Source organism: Suncus etruscus, chromosome 2 (assembly GCF_024139225.1).
Source record: "Suncus etruscus isolate mSunEtr1 chromosome 2, mSunEtr1.pri.cur, whole genome shotgun sequence".
Classification (NCBI taxonomy): Eukaryota; Metazoa; Chordata; class Mammalia; order Eulipotyphla; family Soricidae; genus Suncus; species Suncus etruscus.
In genome coordinates, this window is record NC_064849.1 from 27,907,649 (window position 1) to 27,931,630 (window position 23,982).

At 44.5% G+C, this 23,982-nt stretch overlaps 1 protein-coding gene and 1 non-coding gene across 2 annotated transcripts in view; one reads left to right on the forward strand and one right to left on the reverse strand.

Annotated features, from left to right (window-relative positions):
* The window catches only part of ACSL3 (acyl-CoA synthetase long chain family member 3), an 82,085-nt gene that overhangs the window by 54,185 nt on the left and 3,918 nt on the right, over positions 1-23,982 (reverse strand). The window lies entirely within an intron of this gene.
* On the forward strand, positions 603-708 carry LOC126002391 (U6 spliceosomal RNA). The gene has a single exon (XR_007493107.1). It is a non-coding gene; the product is annotated as a U6 spliceosomal RNA (small nuclear RNA).

Sequence of the window (23,982 nt, forward strand, 5' to 3'; positions counted from 1 at the left end):
ATTCTTTTCTGATATCTGAGTTGGAGAAGAGAGGGTGACACACCGGTGGTACTCAAGGGTTACTCCTAGTAGGTACCGGGGACCATAAGAGACACCAAAGATCAAACCCACATCTGCCACATGCAAGGCAAGAGTATACTATACTACTTGTATAATTTCTTTTAAAAATGCAAAAATCAGTAAAAATTTTGCTTACAGGAAACATTCTGCAAATTTTTCTGAAAACACAATCATACTGTGAAATAACATTTTTATCTTGTGACCTCTCATCACTATATATCATAGTACACATATGAGACAAGCCAAAATCCTAGTGAGTCTTTGTACAATGTTTTATTAGGTTTCAGTGTTCAGAACTGGTTGAGAGTTGAGCATGAGCGAGGTATAACTCAATTTACCTGGGGGCCGCAGGAGGTAAAGTCGGGGTGAGGCAGGGCCGCATAACGGATTTCACAATTTCTTACTAATGCAATTTTTATTGCGATTACTTGGTAAGCGAATAATCACGAAAACTGTTATATTTGAAGGCTGGCCTCGGGCCACAAAATGTTGTACAGAGGGCCACAAATGGCGCGGACCCGTGTTAGGAGCTGTGTTCACTTTGGCATCACAAATACTAAAAAAAATAATTTGGAACAATACAGAGATTAGATTAGACTGCCCCTGCACAAGGATGATATGCAAATTCGTGAAGCGTTCCGTAAAAAATAAAAAAATGAGTTTATTGCGGGTGCCAGAGAGATGACTCAAACTCTAAAGAAAGCAAAGGCTTGCTAGCATCTGCAAGGCCCTGAGTTCAGTTCCTGACAAAATAGGGCTCTGAGCACCACAGGATCCAGCCTTGGTATATCCTTGCCTCAAAGCCAACACTGTTAGGTGTGGCCCCTATTAAAAAATATTATGTATGAGGGGCCGGAGCAATAGCACAGTGCTAAGGCATTTGTCTTGCATACAGCCAACACAGGACGGACACCGGTTCGATTCCTGGCATCCCATTATGGTCCCCTGAGCCTGCCAGGAGCAACTTCTGAGCACAGAGCCAGGACTAACTCCTGAGTGCAGCCAGGTGTGACTCAAAAACAAACAAACAAAAAAAGCATGGGGCAGGAGCAATAGCATAGCAGGTAGAGCATTTGCCTGGCACCAATCCAAGTTCAATCTCTAGCATCCCATATGGCCCCTCAAACCTACCAGGATTGCAGAGTCAGAAGTAACCCCTGAGCACTGCGGGATGTGGCCAAAAAAAAAATAATAATAATAATAATAATAATAATAATAATAATAATAATAATAAAGAAGGACAGGGGAATAGTTCAGTGGTAGCACACACATGCCTTGCGTGAGACCCAAGGTCCAATCAAAATTGGACTCTGCAAAATTATAAGCATTGCACTCATTCTCTCATTATAAAGATGAGTAAGAAGCACAGCATTACTAAGACTGACAAGTATTCCGACTCTTTTTAACATAACCTCAGTTTTTCTAAATAATGTATAAGTATAATGTATAAGGCAAATGTATATGGCATACATGATAATGTATAAGGCAAATAAATTAGCTGCTATAAGTCACTGAAAACATATTAATCGCTAGAACTCCCAATTAGTCATTATTTTTATTTGAAATTCAATACATCGCTACCTCTTTAACTTCATTCCCACAAGAAGCAGTCAGATATCCTTTAAGGTGGGGTGGGAGGGCACAGTGCCTTAGAACCAGATAGAACATAATCTAAAATACATGCACTACTTTCCATCTGTGGTGGGTCTACCCGGAGGGTGGGGAACCTTTTCTCTGCTAAGGGCCATTTGGATATTTATAACATCATTTGTGGACTATACAATACAGCAGATGGGGTATGGGCAGCTCTCATTTCTGTACCATCTTGCACCAGGGCCCTCCCTCACAATTCCTTAGATCAGAAGTTCCCATCCTCTGCTCTATGCAACTCACACATTTCTGTCTCTAGAAAAATATAAAATTATTTCTTAGGTCAGCTTTTTCCTCACATATACAAGAATAAAAACAACACATATAAACATGAATTTATAATATCTGTAGGATTTTTACAGAATTTAGGCTGACAAAATGGTAAATTATTAGAGAAATGCAGATATTTTGTTGTTGTTGTTGTTGTTGTTGGGGACGGAGCCATAGCACAGTGATAGGGCATTTGCCTTGTATGCGGCCAACCCAGGACAGACCTGAGTTGGATTCCAGACATCCCATATGGGCGATTTCTGAACACAGCTAGGAGTAATCTCTGAGCTCCTCTGGGTGTGGCAAAAAAAAAAAAAAAAGTGTTGTTGTTGTCTTGGTGTTTCTGGTTTTATGGTGTTTCTGGTTTTAGGGCCACACTGTGGTGCTCTCAGACTCTGCACTCCGGGATCTGCTGCGGATCAAACCAGGATTAGCCACTTAAAAGGCAAATGCACCGACCCACTGTACTTATCTCTCCCTGCCCTTCATCAGAATTAATTTGCAATGAAGATAAAATTCGAAAACACAGTCACCATGTTCAAATAAGGCTCCGTTTATAGCTCTTTTCTCAAATGAGCCTATAAACCAAGCCATGAAAAGATCATGGCTACACTGGCCCATGCAACACAATGTCAGCCATCTCGGGAGGTAAGAGTGGAACAAGCCCCCACCATGCCAAAGCCACTATTGCTGCATCCATCACCCAGAATCACATTTTCCCAAAAGGCCCCACACTCATACACTGACCCCTCTATAGCTTCCCTGAGGGAACACAAACCAATCTGACCACTCTTCAGGTACCACCATCTGACTTCCTCCACCAGTCTCCACTTCTTCCTGGCAAGTCTGGCAGCTGTAACACGTTCAAACCTGGCCTTCTTCCAGGAGGACCTGTGACTGAAATTAGCAGTACTATCTAGTTCTTTAACTTCTGGACAATTTCATTTGTTTGACGCTGTCATCCCTAAAGAAACACCCCAATTTAAACAGACTGGACATATGACAACAAAAGCTCATGAAACTTTCTGACATTGTATTAATTATTTCATTGATGACAAAATAATTTTCACAAGTGAGCCTTGCTACTGTACTTTTTCTTTTACCTCTTTCTTCCTTCATATTTTTTTGGTTTTTTTTTGGGGGGGCCCACTCCCGTTTGACACTCAGGGTTACTCCTGGCTATGCCGTCAGAATGCGCTCCTGGCTTGGGGGGGACCATATGGGACTCGGGGGATCGGTCCCTACGCAAGAGCTTGCCAACGGAGACACCTTACCTCTAGCCGCCACCTTTCCTGGTCCCACTCTCTTCATATTTTTTTACATTTTTTTCAATAACTTTGCTTTCAGTTACTTATCTAAAATCAATGTATGGTGAATAACTATGTCAACTATGTGATAACTTTTCTTTAAATAAATAAAAGGATTTTTTTTTAAAAAGATAAAGTTCTCTAGTATTAGCAAGCAAATTAGAAACAGGAAGTATTTCACACTGTTTTGTAAGGGCATCACTTTGGCAAGCAACCTGGCAGCATCTAGAAAAAGCTGAAAATTACATTTCTATGGCCAAGCCAAACAGCATTAGAGAAATTCACCCTGGAGAAAACCCACTGGCATGTGTACAGACATACTTTAACCCAGTTTCGCTCTATTAGTTAAATAGCCCAATGTGACAAATCATAGTGTTTTTAACTGGCCTGCAATAAATGTTAAATATGCCTCAATTCAAGAGCCTTGTATGCCTACATGGCCCCAGCACCTCAGTAAGGTTTCTAATCATTCTGGGAATGAAATCATAACAAGTTCTATTCCAACAATATACCAAACAGCAAAAATTTTTGACATAGTACAAATTATAAAAGCACATAGAGTATTTTGGGGTGCCACACCCTTTGATGCTCAGGGGTTACTCCTGGCTAAGCGCTCAGACATTGCCCCTGGCTTGGGGGGGACCATATGGGATGCCGGGGGATCGAACCAAGGTCCTTCCTTGGCTAGCGCTTGCAAGGCAGACACCTTACCTCTAGCGCCACCTCTCCGGCCCCCACATAAAGTATGTTAAGAAAAGAGAGGGGGACCCGGAGAGATAGCACAGCAGCATTTGCCTTGCAAGCAGCCGATCCAGGACCAAAGGTGGTTGGTTCGAATCCCGGTATCCCATATGGTCCCCCGTGCCTGCCAGGGGCTATTTCAGAGCAGACAGCCAGGAGTAACCCCTGAGCACCGCCGGGTGTGGCCCAAAAAACAAAAAAAAAAAAAAAAAAGAAAAAAGAGGGTCGGGGCGGGAGAGATGTAAAGCAGGGTCAAAAAAGAAAAAAAGAGGGGCCGGGCGGTGGCGCCTAAAGGTAAGGTGCCTGGCCCTTGCCTGCGCTAGCCTTGGACGGACCGCGGTTCGATCCCCCGGTGTCCCATATGGTCCCCCAAGCCAGGAGCTACTTCTGAGCACATAGCCAGAAGTAAGCCCTGAGCATTACCGGGTGTGGCCCAAAAATAAAAAAAAAAGAAAAAAAAAAAAAGAAAAAAAGAGAGGGCCAGAGCGGTGGCGCAAGCAGTACAGCATTTGCCTAGCACATGCTAACTTAGGACAAACCCCAGTTCGTCCCATATGGTCCCCCCAGCCATGAGCGATTTCTAAGCACATAACCAGGAGTAACCCCTGAGCATCACCGATGTGGCCCAAAAACCGAGAGACATAGGAGGGAGGGAGGGAAGGAGGGGGGGGAAGAGAGAGAGAGAGAGAGAGAGAGAGAGAGAGAGAGAGAGAGAGAGAGAGAGAGAGAGAAACTAAAGTGATAGCACAGTAAGTAGGGTGTTTGCTTTGCATACAGCCAGCCCACATTTGAACCCTCGCATCCCATATGGGCATCCCACCAGGAATGACCCCCTGAGCCACAGAAACCAGGAGTAAACCCTAATCATCAGTTGTGACCCAAAAACCAAAAAAGAAGATGGAGAAAAAAATGGAGATGATAAAGGGATGGAGAAGCTAGAGAAATAGCTCAAAGGAGCTTCTGATCCAGAGATCACATGGTTCTCTCCTTCAAAACATTAGCTAGTAATGATGTCCCAGCCCTAAAGCACTGCCAGTTATGGCCTACGAAAAAAAAAAATAATAACAGGAACACACAACATTAAGATATGGAACCCATAGCGGTGGCGCAAGTGGTAGGGCTTTGCCTTGCTCATGCTAACCCTAGGACTGACTGTGGTTTCGATCCCCTAGCATCCCATATGGTCCCCCAAAGCCAGGAGCCATTTCTGAGCACGTAGCCAAGAATAACCCCTAAGTGTCACTGGGAAGTGGACCCCTCCCCAAAAAAAGATGAAAATAAATAAATAAAAACTTAAGGTAGGGGGACGCCGGAGAGATAGAATGGAGGTAAGGGCAATGCCTTGCATGCAGAAGGATGGTGGTTCAAATCCCAGCATCCCATATGGTTCCCCCCAAGCCAGGAACAGATTTCTGACCATAGAGCCAGGAATAACCCCTGAGCGCCTGCCAGGTGTGACTCAAAAAAAAAAACAATAACCTTAAGGTACTGGAAAGTCCTATCTACCTGAATAACAGGATTCTATACAGAAAAAGAAAAAAGCTTTGGAAATTAAAAGTAGAATTCAAATTTTATAAACCCAACAGACACCAAAATATGAGATGGAAAATATTTCTTAGACGGAGAAAGAAAAGCCACAAGGGATGGAAGCAATAGCACAGAGGTAGGGCGTTTGCCCTTGCACACAGCGACCCAGAACAGATGGTGGTTTGGTTTCCAGCATCCCAATATGGTCCCCTCCAGCCCTGCCACGGGTAATTTCTGAGCAAGGGCCCAGAACTAACCCCTGGAGCACTACCCAATGTGGCCACCCCTCAAAAAAAAAAAAAGTCCTAAGAGTCCAACAGATGGTAGGTACCACTGCAGATGTCTAAGACTGTTTCAGGAGTTTGAAGTCATGAGTGGGCCCCCGGGGCTCCTTTTATCTTGTCAGGATGAAAAGAAAATCATCTCATACCCTCCAGAGTTCTTGGTTTGTTTTGGGGTCACACCCAGAGATGCTCGGGAGTTACTCCTGGCTCCACTCTCAAGAATTACTCCTCCGGGCCCGGAGAGATAGCACAGCGGCGTTTGCCTTGCAAGCAGCTGATCCAGGACCAAAGGTGGTTGGTTCGAATCCCGGTGTCCCATATGGTCCCCCGTGCCTGCCAGGAGCTATTTCTGAGCAGATAGCCAGGAGTAGTAACCCCTGAGCGCCGCTGGGTGTGGCCCAAAAACCAAAAAAAAAAAAAAAAAAAAAAAGAATTACTCCTCCTAGGGGCCGGAGAGATAGCATGGAGGTAAGGTATTTGCCTTTCATGCAGAAAGTCATCGGTTCGAATCCCGGCGTCCCATATGGTCCCCTGTGCCTGCCAGGAACAATTTCTTTTTTTTTTTTTTTTGTTTTTTTTTTTTTTTTTGGTTTTTGGGCCACACCCGTTTGACGCTCAGGGGTTACTCCTGGCTATGTGCTCAGAAATCGCCCCTGGCTTGGGGGGACCATATGGGACGCCGGGGGATCGAACCGCGGTCCTTCCTTGGCTAGCGCTTGCAAGGCAGACACCTTACCTCCAGCGCCACCTACCCGGCCCCCAGGAACAATTTCTGAGCATGGAGCCAGGAGTAACCCCTGAGCACTGCCAGGTGTGACCCAAAAACCACAAAAAAAAAAAAAAAAAAGAATTACTACTCCTGGGCCTGGAGAGATAGCACAGCAGTGTTTGCCTTGCAAGCAGCCGATCCAGGGACCTAAGGTGATTGGTTCGAATCCCGGTGTCCCATATGGTCCCCCGTGCCTGCCAGTAACGATTTCTGAGCAGACAGCCAAGAATAACCCCTGAGCACCGCCGGGTGTGGCCCAAAAACTGAAAGAAAAAATAAAGAAAGAAAGAATTACTACTCCTAGGGGTATTCTGGGACGATAGAGATGCCAGGGACAGAACCCATGTGGCCACAAGCAAAGCAAACCCCTGTCCTATGGTTCTGTCCTGAAGCCATCTTTCAGTGGCTTCGCTATATCAACAGACACTGGAAAAGGAGGGTTAAAGGCATCTTAGGCAAAGGAGTGCTGATTTATGCTCACATTCTGCATTCCAAAGGAGTCTTCCAAGGTGACCATAAGGAACAATTAGTATTAGCCTTTTTAATAGAAGGCACCCTCCACCCACCTTCAAAACCTTTCCAAGTAACCTTTAACTGTCCAACCCTGTGAACTGTGAACGCCTCCCCTATCTAGTATTATATATCTCCAGTTATGACTGTTACAGGGGGGTGGGAGGAGCTCGAGGAAGTGGGGACTGGCCAAGTCTGCCCAAGCACAGCCTAGACAGTGAAATCCTGCTGACCTACAGGACAGGGAGCTGGAACCTCCAGCCTAAGTTTTCAGGCTGTCTGGGTCCTTGGGTGTGGATTTGGCTGTCCCAGGAAAGGGAAGAGTCAGTGCACATCTCAATCTGGGTTCGTCTTTATCCCAGGGAAGAAATTTCTGAAGACGATAGGGTCAAGTGTAAAAACCTTTCATTTAGGTAACTCAACAGAGGCTGGGGCACATGCTCTATAGACAGCAGAGCCTGGTTCGATTCCTGCCACTGCATAGGGCACTGCTGGGTGTAGCCTCAAATCCAAAATAACATCAAGAATGCCCTAAGTGTGCTGTGTAGCTAACTGTAGAAGAATGATGCAGTGTGTGAGGGGTGTTGTCAGTGAGAGCATGAAATAGGCCTTTCCTTAGTAGGTTGGCTTGGGGCTTTGTGTGCTTGGGAGGAGGGGGAGAACCAGGGCTCAGACCTGGCAAGGACAGTGAATCTTGGTGGTCTGTGGAGGGAGTTTGGGGCAGTAAAACTACTTTTTTGGTTGAACTCTCTTGAGAGGATCCAGCTTTAGGGTTTGAGACTGGTCTTGAATCTGGGCTGGGTCATCATATTCAGTCATATTCAATCTTGAAACCAAGGTTAGGGCAGGGCAGAATAAACTCCTTTTCAGATCACATCTGAGTTGTGGGGCTTTCAGAAATGCCTGCCATGGCCCCTCTGATATAAGTAAAGGGTGAGAAAAAGCATGATTGGGTCAGCAGTAAAATGTGTTTTCAAAAGTATTGAAAGTAAATCCCAATTATCAACTTTAAAAAGGAAAAAAAAATTTTTTTGGCTTATTTAAACAACACTTAAGCAATCAATCACATTGTAAGTAGGAAATGTCACACTCAAAGGCCATCCTCACATGTCAAAAATGAGACAAGGAGGCTAGGGTCAAGGCCCAGGGTTTGAGTTCAGGCACTGTAATTAAGAGACCAGGAGATTGCATACTAGCATAATTATTGTGTACTGTAACTACAAGCCTATATGAAGCTATTGAAAACTTGAAATGTGACTTATCCAAACTGAAATGTGCAAAATTGCAAAGGCTGGGTTCTGTTTTAAAAAAAGCCTCAGAATGGGCCCGGAGAGATAGCACAGAGGTGTTTGCCTTGCAAGCAGCCGATCCAGGACCAAAGGTGGTTGGTTCGAATCCTGGTGTCCCATATGGTCCCCCGTGCCTGCCAGGAGCTATTTCTGAGCAGACAGCCAGGAGTAACCCCTGAGCGCAGCCGGGTGTGACCCAAAAACCATAAAAAAAAAAAAAAAAAAAAAAAAAAAAGCCTCAGAAGCCTGCAAAACAATAAATACATTAGGTAGGATGCTTGCTTTGTATATAACTGACAGGGATTCGATCCCCAGCACCCCGTATGGTCCCCCAAGCACTGCCAGGAGTAATTTCTGAGTACAAGGCCACCAGCAGATGTGGCCCCAAAGCAAACAAATTTAAAAGAGGACAGTGTAGGAGCAAAGGCACTATCTTGCTTGCAGCCAATTCAGGTCGATTCCCACACTGCATAGGTCCCTCAACCACCATGATGAGTCACCCATGAGTATAGATCCAGAGACAGTCCCTGAGCATTGCTAAGTATGGCCCAAGTATATCCAAAATAAAAAATAATCAAGTTGGAGATGGAGCGGTGGCACAGGCCATGAGGCATCTGCCTTGCGCACACTAGCCTAGGACAGACCACGGTTCGATCACCCAGTGTCCCAAGCAAGGAGCGATTTTTGAATGCATAGTCAGGAGTAACACTTGAGTGTCACCGGATGTGGCAGTAAAACCAAAAAAAAAAAAGTCAAGTAAACTTAAAACTGTGAAAATGATGGCCTCTGGATCTTCCTAGGCAGGCTGGTCTGGACTGATACCTCTAGGGTGGTCTCAGAATGGGGTGGGGGGGGAGGGTGGCATGAACCATAGCAGTCCAGCATTGCACCCGATGCTCACCAACAGAAATGGCCCAGCTCTGTAACCTAACCTTATCATACTACTAGAACACCAAATTTGTTCCAGGTATATAAATCCTGGACCTCAAAGCAGACAAGGAGGGCCGGAGAGATAACATGGAGGTAAGGTGTTTGCCTTGCATGCAGAAGGACAGTGATTCAAATCCCGGCATCCCATATGGTCCCCCTGAGCCTGCCAGGAGTAACCCCTGAGTGCTGCCGGATGTGACCCAAAAACAAAAAAGTGAACAAGGAATGACACTACATTCATAGTAGTGTGAGCCCTATATTATCAAAGGAAATATGATGGAAAAGTTACATAGAAATCTACCAAGTTCCATGAGCCTAAATACAGAAAGTTCAACTAGCACCAACTATGGCCTAGTAAGTCCCTAAGAAACTGATTTTTAGTAACATCATGGAGGCATATAACCATTATTTCAAACTGACCCTTGCTGAGCTAAGCTGTGATAATTCCTTTTTGAAATTATATTGTATTACAGGCTATGTCTGGAGGGTGGGGAAACTTGGGGACACTGATGAAGCCGGCGCACTGACTAGAGGGGACTGGGTATTTGAACATTTAGTGACTGAAATGACTGTATTATGTATGTACAATCTTGGTAAGTCACAGTGTTATAACAAAAAATAGTTTTCAGGGGACCGGACAATAGCACAGCTATGTAGGACATTTGCCTTGCACATGGCTGACTGGGTTTGATCCCTGAATCCCATATGGTCTCTCCAAGCCTGCCAGGAGTGATGTGATTTCTGAGCAGAGGATAGGAGTAACTCCTGAGCACAACCAGGTGTCGGCCTAAAAAAAGAAAAAAATAATTTAAAGATGTATCCCATCTATGGTGGGGTGGTCACATTAAGGGTTTCAGGATGGAGAGAGCTCATAGATTTGAGTGCATGTTTTGATGCCAGAGCTTCAAGCTCCACCCCTAGGACTGCAGGGTCCCTAAAACCCCTTGGACAGTAGCTCCTGGGCTCAAATGGTATGATCAAAGCCAAATCTTAATCTGGGGGGGAGGGGGTTTCGGACCACATACAGTGATGCTCAGGGGTTACCCCTGTGCTCAGAAAATCATTGCTCCTGGCTTGGGGGACCATATGCAGTGGGGGAAAACTACTACCTGATGTTCTGGATACTTGGGGCACATCTTTGAATAGATGGTGTCCTGGAGGAATAGCTGAGTTCTTTATTCATGCAAATAACCTGTCATTACCAACAGCCCTATTCAGACATATTCTTATATCCAATACTATCTGCCACCAGAATTATACGCCCTAGGCCCAGGGCCGGAGAGATAGCACAGCAGCGTTTGCCTTGCAAGCAGTCGATCCAGGACCAAAGGTGATTGGTTCGAATCCCGGTGTCCCATATGGTCCCCCATGCCTGCCAGGAGCTATTCCTGAGCAGACAGCCGGGAGTAACCCCTGAGCAAAGCCGGGTGTGGCCCCAAAAAAAAAAAAAAAAAAAAGAATTACAAGCCCAAGAGAGTTAAATACTATGGGTATCCGGCTAAACAGTAAAGTACTTACTTTTGTGAGAAGTCCTGGTAGAGAAATTGGGGGAAACAGACAGAAAGTTAAATATTAATTGCCTTTGATTTGGAGTTCGGCACTAAATAGTGACTTCATTGGGGACTGCTGTTACTTTTTTGCAAGAGAAGGGGGGGTATTATTAATTTTTATAGCATCAATGTGTTAAAATTACATATGAGATATTAATAGACTAAACAACAATTACCCATTTCTTTTTCATCTACATAATAGAAATTAGAAATTACACATAAGCCTCGCACTGGGTGGCTTTTATTGCATGGGGGCCATACAGAAGATAACAACAGAGTTCATTAAGGGAAAAGTAGGACACTGATCAGAGCTGCCAGGTCCAAAACCTAGGGGGCCACTCTTTGAATTTCTTTAGGATAGCACTGTGGTCTAGATACTCAATGATGAGAAAAATTAAAAACAAATTCTGAGGGTTGAGGATAGTAAATGGGTGAATTTGCTTCCTGTGGCAAATGTCCCAACCCATCAGTGGTGAGCATTGAGCAGAGTCGGGAGTATCATCAACAAGCCACCTACCACCCACCCATCACACACACACCCCACACACACCCATCTCTCTCTCTCTCTCTCTCTCTCTCTCTCTCACACACACACACACACACACACACACACACACACACACACACACACACCCCACACGCGAATTTGTTCTAATTTTTTTCCAGAACAATCTCACTCTGCAGTGCTAAACAACCATTACATTCACATCCCCCATTGTCTGGCCTCGGACTTTTGGAGACAGGAAACACTGATTGTTTCAATGGGACAGTGCCACTTCCGTCCCACAACCTCATAAAGCCAGCCTGCCAGGGTCCCGGCACAGTGTGGACACCGTCAAAAGCATGTTGATCCAAGTAGAATCATCCAGAGCTTGGACCTGGGTGGGAGAATTACAGGCAGCTAAAAGGCCTGCCAGAGTCCATTTGTCTTTCCAGATTCAGTTCAAACCTCAATGTGAAGTTGTTCCCAGCCCCCAGACAGGGCCAGCTCAATCCCACTGTGGAATCATCCCTCCACTCCACAGTAACAAAAACACAAAGAATTCACAAGTTGGCTGGGACAACTAGAATGTCAGAAATAAAGTTTATGGAGGGACTTGGGCATAAAACTGGAATACCTGTATAACAGACTTACACAGCAATAGGTAAAAAGCAAGGAATTTGGCCAATTTGGAGTGGAGGTTAATGAATAATAATAAAAAAAAAAAAAAAACAGATAGGGAAGAAAGCTCAAGGGTTTCTTCATGGTGAAGGCCCAGGTTCAATGCCTGGTACAGAATGGTTCCTAATGACCTCTGGGGGATAACCCCAAGCATAGAAATGGGGGGTAGTAGCTTCCTGAGCATCACCCCCAAAAAAAACAAGACTAGTGGGAAGGACCCCAGACAGATTAAGTGAAAATTATACTAGTCATCACTGACTACCCAAATGAAAAAAAAAAAAAAAAACAACAATCCCACCAAAATGGTTATGAGGTGAAGGAATTAAAGACAGACATGACAAATATAGCTAGGAATATAAATCCAGGTTTGATATTGGGGCCTGAGTCAGAAGAATCGAGGGTTAGAAACAAGCCGGCAGCAAGCTAGCCTGGGTTTGAGATGGACCCAGCACATGCGGTGCCCTCTTCATCCCCTTTAATTCTTCCATTTTATCTGTATGTTATTCTACCCACTAGCTTTTTACATATATACAAGGGTGTTGTCTGGGGATTGAACTGGGTCAGACGCGTACAAGGTACTCTACCCTCTTTACTACCACTCTGGCCCCATCAATAACATATTTTCCCCAACTTCTAGTCTTTTCCAAATCCCTGTGCTGTCACTCCCAATTAATATAAAGGTCACTTTGAATAAAGTGTCTGCCCTTTATGTTAGCCCACAGGTATATAAAAAACAGCACAAATATCTCTGTGCTCAGACTTTTCCTTCTCAGCAGAGGGATGTGTTCAACCTTTAATAGTTATTTGCACTAAGGAATTAAAAGAAGAAACAGATGTTTTAGACTTACCCTGAGAAAACAAAGACAACAACTACATTAATTTTTCATAAAGCAATTTGAGATTGATAACAAGAAACACACAAAACTATAATTAATCATCTGTAGTTAACAAATGTATATGCTGGTATAAAACATCTAAATAAATCTTATCAGCTGAAACATTCATCAGTTCTCAGTTACCTATGGAGGAACTATCCATGCATCAGAGCAACTCCCCAATACCCGAATCAAGTTTCTAGGTTATGTCTGTCCAAACCAGATGTCTGGCTTGTAATCTTCTGACATAAAAAATGTGATACTTGCACAAAGTAACTCAAACCATTACATCTGCCAACTTCATTTTTCAAACTTATCTAAATCTTTAACATTAGCTTCCTTTTCAAGAAAACATCAATCAAAGCTCTTGTCTTATCCAGCTCTTCTCTAAAAATAGCCCCCAAAAATAAGTGCCCAAGGGCAGATCTAACATTTAACCACTAGCTCATGCTTTCTAATCTTGGGATCACAGGTCCCTTTCTGATAAGTCACTGATGTTCCCAAATGTGTGTGCCTTTAAATATTGTCTTATGTACCATTGATCTTGAATGCTATATAATACCTAAAACAAACCCTATGAGTCAACTCCTTGGCATTTATCTATCCCCACCTCCCAAAAATAAACTATTTACGTGAAAAGATTTATGTACACTTTTTATTTGTTTTGTTTTTATTTAGGTCACACCCGGCAGTGCTCAGGGGTTACTCCTGGCTTTACACTCAGAAATCACTCCTGGCAAGCTTGGGGGAACCATATGGGATGCCAGGATTCTAACCACCGTCCTTCTACATGCAAGACAAACGCCCTACATCCATGCTGCCCTATATCCATGCTATCTCTCCGGCACCTATGTGCACTTTTATTCACTGCAGTCTAATTTCTAAAAAATCAAGATCTGGTAACAAGGCAGATGTCCAACACAGATGAGTAGATAAATTGGCTGGAGGGATAATACAATGTCCACCAGATTCACATAGCTGATCCAGGTTCAATACCCAGCAACCCATACTGTTCCCCCAAGCACCACCAGGACTGCAAAGCCAGGAGTAAACCCTGAGCTTCACTGGGTACAGCCCAAAAAATTTTAAAAAAGAAAAAAAATTGTGGTTTATATACACAAAGGACTGCTACATTTTTTTTAAAAAAAAATGCAATCTTGTAGATTGCTGCAACTTGGATGGAATGAGAGAGTATCAGGTTATGGAAATAAGTCAGAGGTAGGACAAATGCCAAGTGATCCAACTCATCTGTGGTATATAGAGGAAACAAGGGAATGGACAAATGCATGAGTTCAAACCCTTGGGCGAAACTGAGGTTTCAGTGGAGAGTAGAAAATGAAGGGGGGAAGAGATGTGGCGAATAATTTTAGTGCTACCATAAAAAATTTATTAAAAAAAAACATGAAGAAATATTTAACATGGCAGTTTAGAAAAGGAACTTTTTTTTTTTTTTTTTTTTGGTTTTTGGGTCAGACCAGCAGCACTCAGAGGTTACTCCTAGCTCTGTGGTCAGAAATTGCCCCTGGCAGGCACAAGGGACCATGCTGGGATTGGAACCACCTTCCTTACAGAATTTCTGCATGCAAGGCCAACCCCCTACTGCTATGCTATCCTCCAGCCAGAAAAGTAACATTTTTAACCTTTTCTTCCAGGGCCACTCTGGGAGTATATGCCCCCGACAGCATAGATGTTATGCCTACCTTAAAGAAGTTGGGTTCAGAGGCTAAGTAAAATGCAGTTGTCACAGAACTAGATGAAAAAACAGAACCAACAAACATGTTGGTAATCATGGTGCTTAAATAAAGATATTATTTAAAAAAAAAAGAAAAGAAAAGAAAAAACAGAACTAGATTTGGAGATTCAAGGACCAATGTAGTCATAAATGACAGGAGAGAAAAAAGCCTTCAAGATCTATTTTGGAGGCCAGAGCGATAGCACAGCAGTAGGGCATTTGCCTTGCACAAGACTGGCCTAGGACAAACCCAGGTTCGATCTCAGGCATCCCATATGATCCCCCGAGGCTGCCAGGAGCAATTTCTGAGCACAGAGAGCCTTAAGGGCTCCTTGAGCTACCTTGAGAGCCGCCAGGTGTGGGCCAAGATCTATTTTGAAGATCAGGGAACACCAAATCAGGCAATACCCAAAGCACTGTAAGCTGTGTGTGGCACTCCCAAAAATCAATTTTTAGAACTATTAAAAATAGAGGGAAATGGCCCAAATGGAATCATCTGTAGAGGGGTAGGGTGGGTTAGACCCAGAATTAAAATGTTACCTCTCCAAAGTATAATCTTCCAAGAATCAATCTAAGGGGTAGAGAGACAGATCCAAGGACTAACAACAGGCAAGAGGTCAGAGACTGAAAACAGGCAACACAGATTCTTCCAAGCCCCTCTGGGGAGTGACCCCTTAGCTCTGCGTCAGGAGCCCTCAACCCCAAAACTGCCAGGCATGGCCATAAACACCACAACCAACACCACCAAAACAAAACAAAACAAAACAAAAAAAGTTAATCCAACTTAGGGATGTTCTGATCTATTCTTCAAGGTACAAGGTCTGACATCTCCTGGCATATGGTCTCACAGCTTATGAGCACCTCCAGGTGTGGCCCAAAAATCAAAACTAAACAAGCTTCCAGATTTCTGTGTAGAAGGAAAGTGTCTTTACCAGAAATGTTTTTGACTAAAACTGCACCTCTTGTGCTTTGTATAAACCTTCCCATTTTATGTGCCTTTTCCTGCCCCACCTTTCTACTTGTTTGACTATTTCTAAAACATGTAGTAATGTCTCCATCTCTACATTTGGGAGGTATGGTTTTAGCAAAACTATTGTTCTCCTTTGAACATAAATCTCCCTTGCGTATCTTTGTTTCTTTATTTCCACTGGAGAGAAGCCTGTGTTCTCTCTTGAATGCTTACTTCTCCCTTTCTCTCCCCTCATATCTTTCTAAGTTTAAAAAAAATAAAGCTACACTAAAGACCTGCCTGCTGAAAGAAATATCTTCAGTGTTTAAGAAAACTCATGCACAGCAAGAGTGATAATACAGCAGGAAGGGTGATTGATTGCCTTGCAGCTGACCAGGGTTCCATCCCCAGCACCCCATATGATACCATGAGCACCAGCAGATGTGACATCCCAAAAAAAAGAGAAAACCATGCATGTGTCCTAGTCATCTCCAGCAGTAAATGACTACAAAGAGAAAAGCACAAAGCCAAAAATAAACACCACAAAGTAACTTAGAAATATGGTCTAGATAACACAATTCCTGAGCCATATGAAAAAGGGGAGGAAAGGGAGGTAAAAGCAACACAACACGGTGGAGAAGCAGATAGTGATGATACTGTTCGGAAGAGGAGGAAAGACACAGCCTTCGCCACAGAAACTCATGGGGCCCAGAGTGATAGCACAGCAGTAGGGCGTTTGCCTTGCATGTGGCCGACCCTGGACAGAGCCTGGTTCCATTCTCAGCATTCCAGATGGTGGGTCCCCTGTGCCTGCCAGGAAGGATTTCTGAGGGCAGAGGCAGGAGTAACCCCTGAATGCCACCAGGTATGGCCCAAAAAAGAAAGAAAAGAAAAGAAAAAAGAAACTCATCCAGGGGCCTGAGAGATAGCACAGTAGGGCATTTGCCTTGCACACAGCCGACGGACGGTGGTTTGAATCCCGGCATCCCATATAGTCCCCCAAGCCTGCCAGGAGCAATTTCTGAGCGCAGAGCCAGGAGTAACCCCCGAGTGCTGCTGGGCATGACCCAAAAGCAAGAGGAGAGAGAGAGAGAGAGAGAGAGAGAGAGAGAGAGAGAGAGAGAGAGAGAGAGAGAGAGAGAGAGCGCAAGAGAGAGAGCGCAAGAGAGAGCGCAAGAGAGACAGCGCAAGAGAGAGAGCGCAAGAGAGAGAGAGAGCGCAAGAGAGAGAGAGCGCAAGAGAGAGAGAGCGGAGAGAGAGAGAGAGAGAGAGAGAGAGAGAGAGAGAGAGAGAGAGAGAGAGAGAGAGAGAGAGAGAGAGATAGAAACTCATCCACCCAGCTCCACAGATCTTGGGATTCCTGGAGCACACAGCCACATAAGTGGCCACTGCTCCAAATTCCTAAATACCAACACCCGAGTAGGAACACACCAAATCAAATGGGAAGGTACCAAAGAAGCCACCAAGCTCAATAAACAAAGCAACAACAAAGAAGGGTCAACTAGCAACAGGGTAGTAAAACTTCAAGACTCTAAACTTAACAGCCCCATTATGAGACAGAACAATTTTCACAAAATTTTTCAACTCCTGGGCGCCGCTAGTTACCAGGGCCCAAAAACAGAAACAATTTGTCAATAATTTCATTACCATTTAGTTGTAACAAGTTAAAATAAGAATTTGTTTAACTGCTATCAGAGACAAGTGTTTAATTACTTTAAGTCATATATATTTAATAATTTTTTTTTTTTTTTTGGTTTTTGGGCCACACCCGGCGACGCTCAGGGGTTACTCCTGGCTGTCTGCTCAGAAATAGCTCCTGGCAGGCACGGGGGACCATATGGGACACCGGGATTCGAACCAACCACCTTGGGTCCTGGATCGGCTGCTTGCAAGGCAAACGCCGCTCTGCTATCTCTCCGGGCCCTAATAATTTCTTTATTTAAGAACATAGTTACAAAGCTGTTTATGATTGGGTTTCAGCCATAAAATGTTCACCCCCCCCCACTTCACCTGTGCAACTTCCCTACCACCAATTTCCCTCTTTAAGTTATTTTAAAATAAGTTTTCCACACTGCTGGGTGTGTCTACACTCTCCACCCCCTAAAGAAAGCAAAATGGGAAGAGGAAGGAGAAGAGAAGGGGAAGGTTAAAGGAAGAGAGGAGGGACAGGAAGGGAAGGGTATGACATAATGATATAACACATTTCTTTCATGTGTGAAGCTTTTAGGGAAGAAAGGAGGGAAGAAAGTTGGTAACTCCAGGATCTAGAAGGAACCCCAAATTCCTGGTTGTACACATTTCTAATCACAGTGGCTAAAATTATTTCTAAATAGTTTAAAAGACATTTAGAGGTGAGTGAAGAGTCACAGAGAAAGTTCAATAGCTCAAACAGCTATTATTTTGGAATAAATATTTTGTTGTTTGGCTCCCAACACCATATGGTCCTCCTGAGTACTGTTAAGTGTAACCACATGCACCTCACCAGGCATAGGCCTTGAGTAAAAGCAGTTATAACCCAAAACAAAAAAAACAAACAAACAAATAAATAAACAAACTTAGAGCCTATGTTCTTTCCTACTAAATTGCAATGGGAATAAAAAGACACAGTTTAGAAGAAAATTTGGATTTTAGTAAACCCAGTGGTACTGGACTACTTACTCCCAGCCATGTGCTCAAGAGAACCAGGCAGTGCTGAGAATCAAATCCAGGGCTCCCGATGCAAAGCATAAGCTCCAGACCCTCAGGCCTTATACAACTAATTCAATCTGGACAAGAGACATAGCACAGAGGTAGGGCATTTGCCTTGAATGCGGCCAATCCAGGACGAACCTGGGTTCAATTCCAAGTATTCCATATATTACTCCAAGCCTGCCAGGTGCGATTTCTGAATGCAGAGCCAGGAGTGACAACTCCTGAGCACCGCTGGGTAGGGCCCAAAAACAAAAACAAAAAAACCTAGTTCAATCAAAAATCCCAAGCACAGGTGAATCATTCCAATGTCATTATAGGGGGCCGAAGAGATAGCATGGAGGTAAGGCATTTGCCTTGCATGCAGAAGGTCGGTGGTTCAAATCCTGGCATCCCATATGGTCCCCCGAGCCTGCCAGGGGTAATTTCTGAGCATAGAGCCAGGAGTAACCCCTGAGCGCTGCCGGGTGTGACCAAAAAAAAAATGTCATTATGGAATTAAATATAATAAATCTATGAGCTCATCTACTAAAAATGATTAATTTAAAGAAAAGTTAACAAAATATGTTAGAAAGGGGACGAAGCAATAGTACTGAGTGAGGGTAGGGCACTTGCATTGACTGCACTTGGCTGAGTTGGGTTCAATCTCTAGCATCCCATATAGTCCCCTGATTTCACCAGGAGTGATTCCTGAGTACAGAGCCGGGAGTAACCCTGAGCATTGCCAGGTGACCCAAAAACAAATAAGTATTTTAGAAGGAGAGTACCTATTATGGGCCAGAAGATAGTATAGGAGTAAAGTCACTTGCCTGGAACACTGCCATCCCAGGTTCAATCCCCAATCATGAGTGAGTCCTGAGCACGCCAGGTATGGCCCAAAACAATGAGGGGGGGGGGGGGGGAGGAGGGAGGGGAGAGAGGGGAGGGGGGGGAGAGAGAGAGAGAGAGAGAGAGAGAGAGAGAGAGAGAGAGAGAGAGAGAGAGAGAGAGAGAGAGATGAAGACCAAAGTTCCCCAGAACAGCTCAGTGGCAAAAGCACCTGCCCTGTGAGCAAGAAGCCAGGAGGGGAACCTCTCTGAGTGTAAGTATGAGCCCTAGAAAGTACCACAACAAAAGTACGCAATACCCAGCGTGCATGTGCAACAAAGCACTATGACAGAAGGTGGTGACTCCTAAGCAGGTATGTGAAAGCAGCAACCAAGCACTGACTTCATCTTAAGAACAAAGAGACAGAACACCTTTAACCTAATAAAATAAAAGTCCAAAAGCCTGGCTTAGAAAACAGCTCAGCTAAGTGGAATGCAGGTTCTATATGCATGAGGTCGGGTTGGATCCCCAGCACTTGGATTTCCCACAAGCACTGCCAGGAGGGACTCCCTGAGCACAGCTAAGAGTAGTTGTCCCATGGGTGTCCCAAAGCAAAATCAAGGTACTAGGATGATAACAATGTTCAAGACCTGTAATTACTAACATCTGCGATGAGTTGTTTTTAAATAAATCTAAACATCTACTAACATAGTGCATATCCAGGATGGCCCAGAACTCTGAAAAAAAAAAAATAATAAGAGTGCAGTGTAGGGGCCGGGCGGTGGCGCTGGAGGTAAGGTGCCTGCCTTACCTGCGCTAGCCTAGGAGACGGACCGCGGTTCGATCCCCCGGCGTCCCATATGGTCCCCCAAGCCAGGAGCGACTTCTGAGCGCATAGCCAGGAGTAACCCCTGAGCGTTACCGAAAGAGTGCAGTGTAGCGTCATGTTTCACTTTATAGACAAGGGGGCCCAGTCCATGAAAACTAAGTGATGAGTCATAAAAATGTGGTGTTGGGGCTGGAGTGATGGCACAGTGGTAGGGCATTTGCCTTGCACGCGGCTGACCAAGAATGAACCGAGGTTCGTTTCCGGGCGTTCCATATAGTCCCCCAAACCAGGAGCGATTTCTGAGCACATAACTAGGAGTAACCCCTGAACATCACCGGGTGTGGCCCAAAAATAAAAATAAAAATAAAAGAATGTGGTGTGTTTTAAAGCACTTTTAATTTCTAAAGCACATAGAACACATCTCAATGAAGTTAAAAATACACAAAAATGGCCAGAGAGATAGCATGGAGGTAAGTGTTTGCCTTGCATGCAAAAGGTCGGTGGTTCGAATCCCGGCATCCCATATGGTCCCCTGAGCCTGGTAGGAGCGACTTCTGAGCATAGAACCAGGAGTAACCCCTGAGTGCTGCCAGGTGTGATCCAAAAACCAAAAGCCAAAAAACAAAAACAAAAAACAAACAAACAAACAAACAAACAAAAAAACACATAAAAATAGGATTAGAAGTGTGCATATACAACCTTGCCTTCTTAGGACCCTGATCTAACCCTAGTGATACAAAGAATAAAAAAAAAATAATACATAAGATGGAAGGGATAGTACAGTGGGTAGGTAGGGTACTGACCCTGCATCTGAGTTCAATTCCTGGCATCCCATATGGTCCTCCCCAAGCATCACCAGGAGTAATTGCAGAGTGCAGAGCCAGGAGTAACAATCCCTGAGCATCTCTAGGTATGGCCCCCAGGAAACAAAGCAAACCAAAAAGGCAACACTGCACATTGAGGAAACGTATTATATATAGTTTAGAGGTAGAGAAATAAGAAAGAAAAATAAACATACCAGACTTTGACAATGGTTAATCGCAGGATCTGGGAGAAGGGTAGCTGTCTTCAACTGAATTAAATATTAAGTATTTTTCAAACATAAAGATAGCATTATATATATTTTTTCCTTAATTCCTTTCTTTTTTTTTTTTCAGAACCAGGCCTCAAGACCAGATTTCTCAAGCATGCAAGCTAAGTGTTTTACCATTAAGTCGCATCCCCACACTCACCGCCATAGGATCTTTTTTTAAAAGGAAAATATACATGCACACCATAGCATCCCAGTTGCTTTATTTTTGATGTAAAAAGTACTGAAAGAGCAGTATGATTCTCTCAAGAAGTTCCCAAGTCTTCAGAACCACCCTCATCTCCTCAAGAGTAGGTATACAAAATCACTTTCTCTTACTTCACTGGGCCCCTCAGTTCTTTTCCCTCTAGAAAAATCATGACTTTGAGCAGGCCACATTCTCCCTCTCTAGATTCCCTAAATAAAACTATTTTACATCACAACAACAAGTAAACTGTAGCTCAGGGACTGGAGCAATAGCACAGAGGTAGGGCATTTGTCTTGCACCTGGCCAACCTGGGACAGAACCATAGGATCCCCTGAGCCTGCCAGGAGTGACCCCTGTGGCCCAAAAACAAAAAATACCCGTAGCTACAGTTTTTCTTCTTGGCAAAAGAAGCAGTACAGTGTTGTCCTTGCATGTTCATGGAAAAACCCTGATTCAATCCCAAGCATTGCGCATGTATTTTAAAATATATATCCCCTGAGCACTACCAAGTAGGTGGCCTGGAAGATGATGTATAGGTTGACATATAGGACTGGCAGCCTTGTTCAACACCAACGGGTCTCCTGAGCACTGTTGGGCGTAGTATGCCTGAAGGACACTGGAGTGTTGGTGTTGGTCATTAAGAGATCGAGGGGGGGGCCGGGCGGTGGCGCTAAAGGTAAGGTGCCTGCCTTGCCTGCGCTAGCCTTGGACGGACCGCGGTTCGATCCCCCGGTGTCCCATATGGTCCCCCAAGCCAGGAGCAACTTCTGAGCACATAGCCAGGAGTAACCCCTGAGCGTTACCGGGTGTGGCCCAAAAACCAAAAAAAAAAAAAAAGAGATCGAGGGATGGGGACACTAAACCATGTGCTATCAAAATAGATATAAACATTGCAGCCAAATGTCTCCCCAATTCCTTCTCAGACAATGTCTTCTTCAGAAACCACTGCGAACATTAATCTAGATACCTCCAGACAAGGAGAGCCAGGGGTCTGAATTAAAAACAAACTCAGGAGGCATACTTAAAATACAGTGGTAGGGCATTTGCCTTGCACATAGCTAACCCAGGACAGACCTCAGTTCGATCCCCCACATCCCATACGGTCCCCCAAAGCAATTTCTGAGCACATAGCCAGAAGCAAACCCCTGAACGTCACTGAGTGTGGCCCAAAAAAGCAAACAAACAAAAAAATAAAACACAAACTTTGAGGACAGTAATAGCACAGCAGTAGGGCGTTTGCCTTGCATGTGGCCAACCATGGACAGACATCCGGTTCAATTCCTGGTATCCCAATTGGTCCTCTGAGCCTGCCAAGAGTGATTTCAGAGGGCAGAGCCAGGAGCAACCCCTGAACACTGCCGGATATGACCCAAAAACAAACAAACAAACAAAAACCAACACAAACTCTAGGTTCTACCAGCCTAGGAAATGGGGAAACTCAGCACAAAGTCACCAAAGATCTGCTTGGTTCAGTTTCCTTGTAAGTAAAAGAAAAATGACTGCTAAAAGTCAACAACACAAAATCATCAAATATATATAATTAAGGGCCAAAGCAATAGCACAGCAGTAGGTAGTTTGCCAACTGACCCAAGATGGACCTGGGTTCGATCCCTGACATCCCATATGGTCCCCCAAAGCAGGAGAGATTTCTAAGCATATAGCAGACGTAACCCCTGAGCATCACCAGGTGTGACTCATAAAAACAAACAAACAAAAATGTAATATATAATAAGGGTTTAGGTACTTGCCTTGCAAACAGCCAAAATCAGGATCCATCCACAGGTCCACATACAGTCCCCTCTTGCACCACCAAGGGTGATCCCTAAACACAGAGCCAAAAGTAATCCCGAAGTACTACCAGGTGTCTTGTTTCCCCATTTCACAAAGAAAAAAAAGGCTACCAACCCAAGTTAGATCTCTGATATCCCATATGCCCCCTCCCCAACACCACCAGGAGTAATTCCTGAGTACAGAGAGGAGTGGCCCCAAAACAAAAGAGAGAGAAATAGACTACAATCAGGTCTAATCTGTGCTGCTCACTTCTCCCGCTTTTGGGGGGGGGGGGGGAACAATAGAGATGTGAGCTATACCTACAGTGCTCAGGCTATTCTTGAGTCTGCACTTTGTGCCTTACCTCCTATCATTTCTTTTCGGCACCCTCGTCTCCTCCCTCTACCTTTCCACTAACACCTTACCAAGGGCATTATGAAATAAAGAAATCAGGGGGCCTAGAGCAGGAGGGCTGCACTGGAGGCAAGCAGCTGATCGTGGTTCAATCCCCAACACTGCAGATTATGGGTCCCCCAAGAGCCACCAGGGGTCACTAATGAGCAGTAGAGCCAGAAATAGTTCTGGACACGGGTGTGGTTCAAGGTGAGACAGACAGACAGACAGACAGACACACACACACACACACACAGACACACACACAGACAGACAGACACACACACACACTGAAATGCGGTTCAAGGTGAGAAAGACAGACACACACACACTGAAATGCTAAAATCAAAACCCTTGCAAGATTTTCTTCACCTTCCTGTTGCTTCTGCCCCTCACACCCCACTCTACCCACTTCCACCAGTACCAGCCCAGCCCTGGGATGCTAAAAGCTGCTAAAAGCAATGGGTGGCAGAGGCACTCCACAATACTGAACTCTTCCAGGAGGCGCTTGCCCCTAGCCATGCTCCCACTGGCCTTGCAGCTCTTCTCTCTTCTGCAAACTTAGCCTTCCTTACTCTCCCCAAGCCAATCTCAGTATTACTTTTTTCTTTTT